Below are 8728 nucleotides of genomic sequence, written 5' to 3'. Positions count from 1 at the left end.
CCAGTGAGGGTATTGTTTTTTCCACTAGGAGAAGACAATTATCCTGAACTTCCCTTATGTCCAATTCCATCCAATTTACTTTCCATCAAGGGGGGGGGAGGAATCTTTACCTTACACTGGCTTGGTTGGTACAAAGGAAAAAGGGGCCTGAATAAATATATAGGCTTCAAGACAGATTTTCCTTTCTGAAATATAAAAGTAGTCTGGGAGAAAGTCCATGATGGTTCTATTATATTTCTCCACAGAAATGTAATCATCCCTAACAAAGACTTTATACCAGACTACAGCAATACATAGTCTTTAGGTGTTTGGGGGTGGTTTTTGTGTGTGTGTGTTTGGTGCATGTGTGTATGGGAAAATATTTCAGCGCAGATTTTTTAAAAAGTCTTACTTTACCACCACCAGTGACTGAGATCAGAAAATTAGCTATTGAAAGAGAAAATATGGGCTTTAATGGTATTTGTTGTGCATTCAGCAATGATATTAGCTTCAACACCATGTTCCTGGTATGACATGATTATCCAATTGTTTTAAAAGCATCTTTCAAATTCAGTTTCTAAAAGCCAAGCATTTTATGGGTCAGAAGCAGACCTCTTTTTAAAAACAAACCACTTTGCTGAACCAAGGATTGATTAGGTTCACAAATTAGGCTGTGCAGCAGAGGAAGCTGCACAATTCATCTTTAAAAACCAACATCCTATTTAAATGCATTTCCATCTCTGGCCCCGACACAGCTCTTATTTCTCTTTGTAGCCCTTGTTATGGACAGACCAGAGAAGAGACAAACTAAGAAATCCTAAGCCTGTTTATTGCGTGGACAGGCGGAGTCCCCAGATCCCGCGCGGTCCCCCCGTCATGTGGAATAACGACTCAAGACAACGTGCTATGGGATTAAATTGGCCACAACTTTATTAAATTTCAAATGTGGGTAGACCTTGGCTCAGGCATTGGGCGTTCTCCCTCCCCAGTCCCCAGCCGGGGACCTAGGGAGCATCAGGGTTATCCAGTGGGGGGGGGATGGGCCGGCTCTGGAGAACATATGTTCAAGCAGAGATAGCCGCCCCCGTTACACCGCCGTCGCAGGGGAGAGCAATGACGACCTTTCAGCGTACGGTCAAAGCCTCCCTTCAGAAAACCACTTTAACGGGGAACCCTGGTATCGCCGCCACAAAGAGGAAGATGGACTAAAGGATTCTGCCCAAGGCCTGATACCGCCAAAGTTGTGACGTTTTGCTATGGGAAAGGCGAAACCTGCCAATGCAGGGAAATTCCTTTCTGGCCCTTTAACAGCGACCTTGACGTAGCAGCGCCCGCATACCTGTGAAGAAAAGTTAACCTGCAAAATAAGACATTAACTGAGGGTGGGTAGGGTGGGAGAAGCTCTGGAGCCAAGTGAGGATTCCCAGGTAAGATCCTCCCTCTATTGTGTGGGCAGGTAATCCCTCCCCTACCTGGCCTGGTCTCCTTGGCAATGCTTCCCCAGGTGGGATTGGACAACTGACTGAGGTAGGCGGAGACCTCCAGGTATCCCACCTGAGGGAAGGCAAAGCCAAGCCTATGCTGTTGGAGCCGCTCCAGATCTAGGGGCTGCATGCGTCCACGCAAAGGGCGCCCCCCGTTTTAAGCGGGGAGCGGTCATTCAGAAGTTTAACTGGATTCAATGGAGTCCTTACACCCAAGTCTGCATAAGCTAGAATTGCAACCTACATCTTGCTCCTGATTCCTTTCCAACAACTGGTGAGCATTACCATTGGTTATTTGTGGTAGGTCCTACGTGCACAGAGCCTAGGCTTCTACATAGAACCAGGCAGTGATTTTTCTTGAGGGCGACACACCCCTAAACATTTTTTGAATCTATGTTTGGCCTCATTGAGGGGCAGTATTTCAATATGAGTAGGAAAATGAGCGTATCCCTAAACATCATTTTTTTAAAAGAAAAAAAGCACTGGAACCAGGACTTGTGTTCAGCATAGAGGGGCAGATGTCAACAGCAGGGGGCTCTTGCATTTTATTAATGCTGTGCTGAAACTTGCCCTCCAGTTTCTTGGAAGTTGCATTTACCTGCAAAAGAAGCTTCCATTTTCCTACTTCGTTCACAAAGCCCTTTGGAATTTCAATGAGTTCAGGGTTGAGATGGCCTTATCGTTATGAGATAGATGGCCAAAAGCTGGTACACATTGCTTTCTTTGCAGTAAACACTGTCCCGGGCAGCCACATTCTTAATTAGGCTCTCTGACCTCTAAAATATCAAAACACGCCCCCCTACATTTTCACTTGTTTATAAGTCTGAAAATTTTTCTGTCATTGGCCACCACAGGAGATGCAGAAACAATCCGCTGTCTCTACATCACAGCCAGTTGCAAATTACTTTGCAGAGCAGTTCCTACCCCCATCATTTGGGGGGGGGGCTGTTTTAAAAAGCAAAGTAACAATGCTGGCCTATAAAGCTAGGAAAGGGTTAAGCAGAATGTTATCAGCTGCACCTGGCAAGAGTCCCTCATGGCCTGTTAAGAAACTTCAGAGCATAGGCTGCAGTTCTCAATATCTCTTTACCAATCCAGTACTGTATATGTATCTTAATGTGGGCCAATCACATGCATACATTTGCAATACCTTGCTCTTCTGAATCGGTATCAATCTATCAGTTTGTTCCCTCGCTTTTAGAGCAAACAGGCTACCAAACCAGCAATGGTGAGTCTATTTATTTTCTCATATATATGTAAAATGTAGGTTTTATTTTCTACAGTGGAGTGGAGAAGGAAAGAGACTGAAAGGTTAGGAAAGCCTGAGGCAAGGAGATTCCCTTTGTTCTCCATGCGTGCAACCTTAGAAGAAGATGCAAAAAGTAAGCAACCAAGTATTATTTGTAAAAGGGGCTGGAAATGGTTCTGCTAGTTTTCTGCAGAAAGAATATGTCGCTTTGTGTGAGAGTTACTGGAGTTTGGTCAACCTTTCCAGCCTGGGGCTGTGTAATCAATAGTAGGCAGTAGGCCAAGACATCAGACCCCTTTCAGGTAGGCCACAGTGCCTGCCCCAACCCTTACCTGGGCCTCAGATTTTTGACCACAAGTCTTAGCTGAGCAAAGGTGGCCAGGAAATGGAGAAGTTTCAGTAGGGATGTTGGAAAGAAAGGTCTCCCTCCTCTGAAGCAAAAGGGCCACAGGAAAGGTTGAAGGAAAGTAGAAATCAAGCTAGAAATTTAATGAGCTATTTTGTTGTTTAAACTCGGAATAGAAAATAAAAATAAGAGAAATAATGTGTTGTAGGAGGAAGAAATGAATGTGAATGTTGCAAGGTGACTGTGAAAAGAGAACAGGAGAAGAATGCTTTGTGATACATGCAGGATTGGGAAGGGAACAAGGGAAAGCAAATTTTAGAGTTAGTGGATCAGCTGTGCAGAAGGGAGAAGCTGACTTATATTGCCTCCCCTGTAGTTGAACTATGGAGCACCTTGCTGGAAGTAAAAGGCTTTGGCCGTCTGCAACAATGGACTGAATATCGGTAGAAAGTTATATTAGTAATCATCTGTTGATTATGTGGAATGCTTGTCTGCATTTGCAACCATTTTGTGACTTCTGGTCCTCAGTAATTTTCATCTCTCTTAAATGGGCCCTGTGGGTAGAAAGTTTGAGACCCATAACAAGAGTTTGTATGCATAGGGACTGCATTTCTTTGGGTGTTGTGAGCTTTATACCTTTCTTCTTAGTTTCTCTGACATGTGAAAAACAACCACCACCACCAGCTAATGAAGGCTGCATTTCAGTGTTTTGAATTTAATCCCCTGCATATTTACTTTGAACAAAGCTCAGTGTGTTCAATAGCCCTCACTCCAAAAAGTGGTGTGTGCGTGTTTTATACCCAGACCACACTAAGGATTCGGCTACATTGGCAAAGAAAAAGCACTTTATACGCATTGAATATGCATTATAACACTGTGACACCAGATGGCGTTGTGGAGTTCTGTTTTTGCCAATCCAATTTCTCATACAAAGTTTACAACTCGTTTAACTGAAACGCTTCTTTGATGTGTCTACATCCAGCCTAAGCAAGAGTTTCTGCCTAGCCTACTTCAGAGTTGGAGCAAAGATGGTAACTGATGTGATTAATAACCATTTTTATAACTTGGAGACAAGCAGTACAGTGGTACCTTGGGTTACAAACGCTTCACTTTACAGACGCTTCAGGTTACAGACTCCACTAACGGAAGTAGTACCTCGAGTTAAGAACTTTACCTCAGGATGAGAACAGAAATTGCGCGGCAGCGGGAGGCTCCATTAGCTAAAGTGGTACCTCAGGTTAAGAACGGATCTCTGGAATGAATTAAGTTCTTAACCCGAGGTACCACTGTATATTTCAGTCATAAGTGGCAGAAGTCTGCAGTGGGGCAAAGATCTCCAGCCCTGGCAAGATGAAAGTATGCTCACTTTCTCCTGTTGTACCTGCTTTTCTTACCTCTTCAGACTACTCTAAAGGAAGTCATTCAAAAACATGGCCAAGACCTATATGTGGTTATGCCTTTACACTTAGAAAATGTAGTTGCTTATAATAGGACAGGGCAGAAGAAAAGCAAGCTGTGAGTATGGGATGCACCCACTTTTTATTTCTCTGGTGAGGCCCCTATGTGCAGCTGTGTAACAGATGGAACAGTTATAGCCTTTCTCAGTATAAAGATGTGATGGCAGGGATACTGTTCTTCTTGGTTCCAACACTGTTGGTCTGCTGTTAGTCCTATTGTGGGAGAAGAATGTAAATGCTGTAGTCTAGTTGCTTGGGATTTTAAACTGAATATATTACAATGCATTCACCAGCAGTTGCTTTACCTCTACATGTGAAATTTGAGAAAATATTTTTTAAAAAAATATCTTGAGTAGTTGTGCAATTTTCTGCTGCCAAATACAATATTAAAAAACAAGCAAAGCCTAACCTGCCCATGATTTCTTACTAGCCTGGGATACACACACATTAGGTTGCTAACTGGTTCTTCCAAGCTGGATTGGGTCGCTGATTTCCAAACTAAGACTGCCTACTTCGCTTGGATAGTCAGCCAGGAACCAACACAAGACATTGCTGCCGCTACCAGATATACTGTTTTGGAAACTTTTCAGTAACGGTTTACAGTACTACCATCTTACAAATCTACTCTTGACCTCTTTCTGTCAGCAATCCCTGTGATGAGTTGCACCTGGAAAAATAGTTTCTTCTATTATTTATGAAAATGTATTTACCCTGAAACTTCCACTCCTATGAGATGCGTAGGGCAACTCAAAATTTGGTACAAAGTGATCAGTCCATTAAAACAGTTAATGTTTTAATCCATTAAAACGGTTAAAACACCATCGATCACTACCAGCAGCAGAAACAAAAACAAAAAAGCCAGCCAGATCAACAAACTGGGGCAGTCATATTAGTGTTTCCATATAATGTATGTCTCCACAAAAATGGCCTGCTACTGAAAGGCACCTAAAATTGTGGTATGCAGGATCTCCCAGAGCAGAGCATCTGGACACCACGGTTGTGTAGGTTTTCTTCCACACCCTCACTCTCCGCAATCTGGGTAGCACTGATAAGGCCTTATTCAAAATCCTTACCCTCCACACCCAACAGGGTAGGAGACTGTGGAACAAGCTTGCCTGCAATTGCCATGGGGTGGGGTGGGGCAGATTCTTGTGGAAGCACATGGTATTTTTACACAGCTGCTGTGGCTAGGAAGCCTACGTGAAAAAGAGGATAGGACTCATGCACGTTGAATAGTTCTGTAGAGGAGGGGATTTCAGCAGATGGCAAGCTGCACCTGGTGAAATTCCCTTTTCTGCTCAACTATTTAATGCTCTTGAGTCCTGCCCTTCTTTTCACATAGCAACCCTAATCAAAGCCCAGTTGTCTGACCACATCTGGTCAAGAAGCATTCTTGTGACCTAAGAAAAATGGAGAAGCATGTATCTATCACTCCCCGAAGAAGCAGAACCACCACAGACACAGAAATAGGACAGACTTTGAAAAGCACTAATCATGTTCTTCAATCAATGCTTTAATTGCTCTTTATTTGTATTTGGCTTCTCCTGCCTAACAGGCAGCATTCGCTTCAGCCTAACAAAAGGGCTGTGCTCTAGGGAATGTCTGAAGCCATCATTCAAAAATCAGTGAAGAACATTGGGTTTTGGGATTAGAAGGATCGGAGTGAAAAATGATTGATCCCTTGCAGCTCTCCTGGGAGTGTCCATGTTGCCGTAAACAAGATAAAAGAAAGTTTATCCCTGCAGAATCACATTTAAGGAAAAAATTGATTTCTGAACAAACTAGATTAACAGGAAAATCATTATCAGTAACTTAGATAAGTTGCAAACACCATTAACTTGAATGGTTTTTTTAAAGCTCACCTGAACTTTCACCACTTCCTGCCATACCCTTAATTAATCTTCTCTCCTGTAAGCATTGCTGGAAATTTAATTTAGAGAGGGATATGATGAAGCTTGTGCTGCATTTGCACTCTACACATTTTTTTCCTCTTGGACAGATTTTATGGCAAACCAGTTCTGCTTTGCTGACTGGTTCATTGTCATAATGAAAGTGATAGGATGGTGGTTGAGATAAGAGAGCTTCATTACCCTCTGCCAATCCCGGCTGCACTGTTACACCAATCTTACAGAGGTTGTAGAAAAGTGGCATGGCTTTACTGAATACCTGTGCATTAGAATTTAAGTAAAAGATCCTGGATAGTCAATTTGTGCCTTGCAAATGTTGTTGGACTCTCATTAGCCCCAATCAACCAGCATGGCCAGTAGGAACACAGGAAGCCACCTTAGACTGAATCAGACCTTTTGTCTCTCCAGTTTCCCTTCACACACCCCTGACCAGCCTGCCTGCATTGCTTCTGACTATATTATCCATATTTTAATCTGGTGACTGTCGTTTTGGCCTCTTGTTTCAGTGCCACTTTCCCTTGCTAAAAGGGCCCTCCCCCCACCTCCATCTCCCTCAATTTATTTCTCTCATCCAGGGATAGCTTATCCTATAAGCATTAACAAGGCTGTCGTTTTCTGTGGCACTGTACTGTATCCCTGCTCATTTCTCCATAGAAACTTTCTTCAAATTCACCTAAGGTACCTTGCTGTGCAACAACTCTACATGTCTATTTGGAACAGTTATCCATGCTGAGTTCAGTGGGACTTACTCCCTGGTAAAGGTGTCCAAGGCTGCAGCCTACGTCTCATTGCATGAGATTATTTATATTTTCCCATAGATGGCTAAACTACTGCCAGCTACTCGAACATGCCCTGAATGTTAGTGAAGAATCTGTCTTAAACAGCTGTGCAGGTGCACCTGAAATTTACAAGCGTCTCATCATTTTGATACATAACCATAACTAGATTTTATGGGGTGTGACTTGCTACATTAGCTTTCGTGTATTTAACAGTCATCATCTGCAGCTGCAGGAAGTTATGGGCATCCAAGTACGAGTTTATGGCCAATTACTTTTATCGGAAGGGACCTCCCCCTCCAACAAACTTTCTGTGTTTCCTTTATGTGGCCAGATGCAACATTATTGATAATTCATTGCTTGTTGACCAGGCAGGTTGCAAATCTAACCCAGCGAAGAAGGACAGAAGTTTGCAACTGGGAAAAGGTTAGAAAATAATGAGAACTGCAGCTAGACATTTTCTCCAGTTCACTTTGCTGCAAGACTTGTTTGTGTAGTCTTGTGTAGTGCTTACCTGGAAGTAAGCACCACTGAATAAACTGGTACATACTTTGAACAGACATGGCTTGCAGCCTTAATTAATGTTTAAAAATAGGACAGAAAGAACATCATCACCAGATTCACATACATGAACGGGAAAGTATCAGAGCAGTAGTATTATGAGTGACTAGTATGACTGAAACCAGTGTGATGTAATGGTTAGAATGTTAGACTTAGACCAGAGACCCAAGCTCAAATCTTGGCTCAGCCATGAAACTCACTAGGTGACTGGGCCGGTCACCACCTCCCAATGTAACCTCCTTTACAGTGTTGTTGTGAGGCTGACGTAGAGAGGAAGGAAATGATGTACACTGCACTGAGCACCCTGGACTAAGTGCTTACTAATGAAGTGCATTTTTTATGGTGCATTTATTATGCAACTGTCTTGAATGGTCTTTTATAGGGAGATACTGTGAGCGACAATATATTGATGTCTTTCTGTTTTTCCTGTTTTGTCATTATTTATTGTGAACCACTTTGAGTATATAGAAAAGATGTATCAAAGCTGCTAAACGCCTATATCCACACCCACCCACAGTGATGTGCTAAACAAAACATTTACTGTATTCCATAGGAGTAAAGTGAGGACAGTCTGCTAAATCTTGCAGCCACTTAAAAGGCATGAAGATGATGCTATGGGCAAGACTGGGAGGAATTACTGTTATACAGAGCTTACATATTCATAACTTACGATGGAGAATTGAAATATCTGGCACACATTTCCACACAAACCTGTGACAATAGCCCAGATGTTATGCAGTAGCAGACTCTTCCTATTACCAAGTCCAGGTACCAGAGCTTTTGGTAAAAGTTAATGAGAGCTTATGGACCCCCTTCATGGAAGAAGCACACACTTTCTGGTTAAGGCTTAAATTTTGGTTCAGAAATATGATGCTGGTTTGCAGCATTTATGTAACACTTTCAACAGTTGAATACATTTGACTTCCCTTTGCCCCCAAAAGGATGGTTGCCACCATCACCAGCTGTGCT

The 8728-nt window shown here is 42.7% G+C and overlaps 1 long non-coding RNA gene across 1 annotated transcript in view; it reads left to right on the top strand.

Moving 5' to 3' along the window:
- The first annotated feature begins 2462 nt into the window (after nt 1-2462).
- The window catches only part of LOC128410619 (uncharacterized), a 65794-nt gene continuing 59528 nt past the window's right edge, over nt 2463-8728 (top strand). The window contains exon 1 of the long non-coding RNA XR_008329554.1: nt 2463-2691. This is a non-coding gene — a long non-coding RNA (uncharacterized LOC128410619). The remainder of the gene's footprint in view (nt 2692-8728) is intronic.

This window comes from Podarcis raffonei, chromosome 3, assembly GCF_027172205.1.
Source record: "Podarcis raffonei isolate rPodRaf1 chromosome 3, rPodRaf1.pri, whole genome shotgun sequence".
NCBI classification, from domain to species: domain Eukaryota; kingdom Metazoa; phylum Chordata; class Lepidosauria; order Squamata; family Lacertidae; genus Podarcis; species Podarcis raffonei.
Note: the sequence above shows the minus strand (reverse complement) of the source record. Positions and strands in the feature narration are given on the sequence as shown.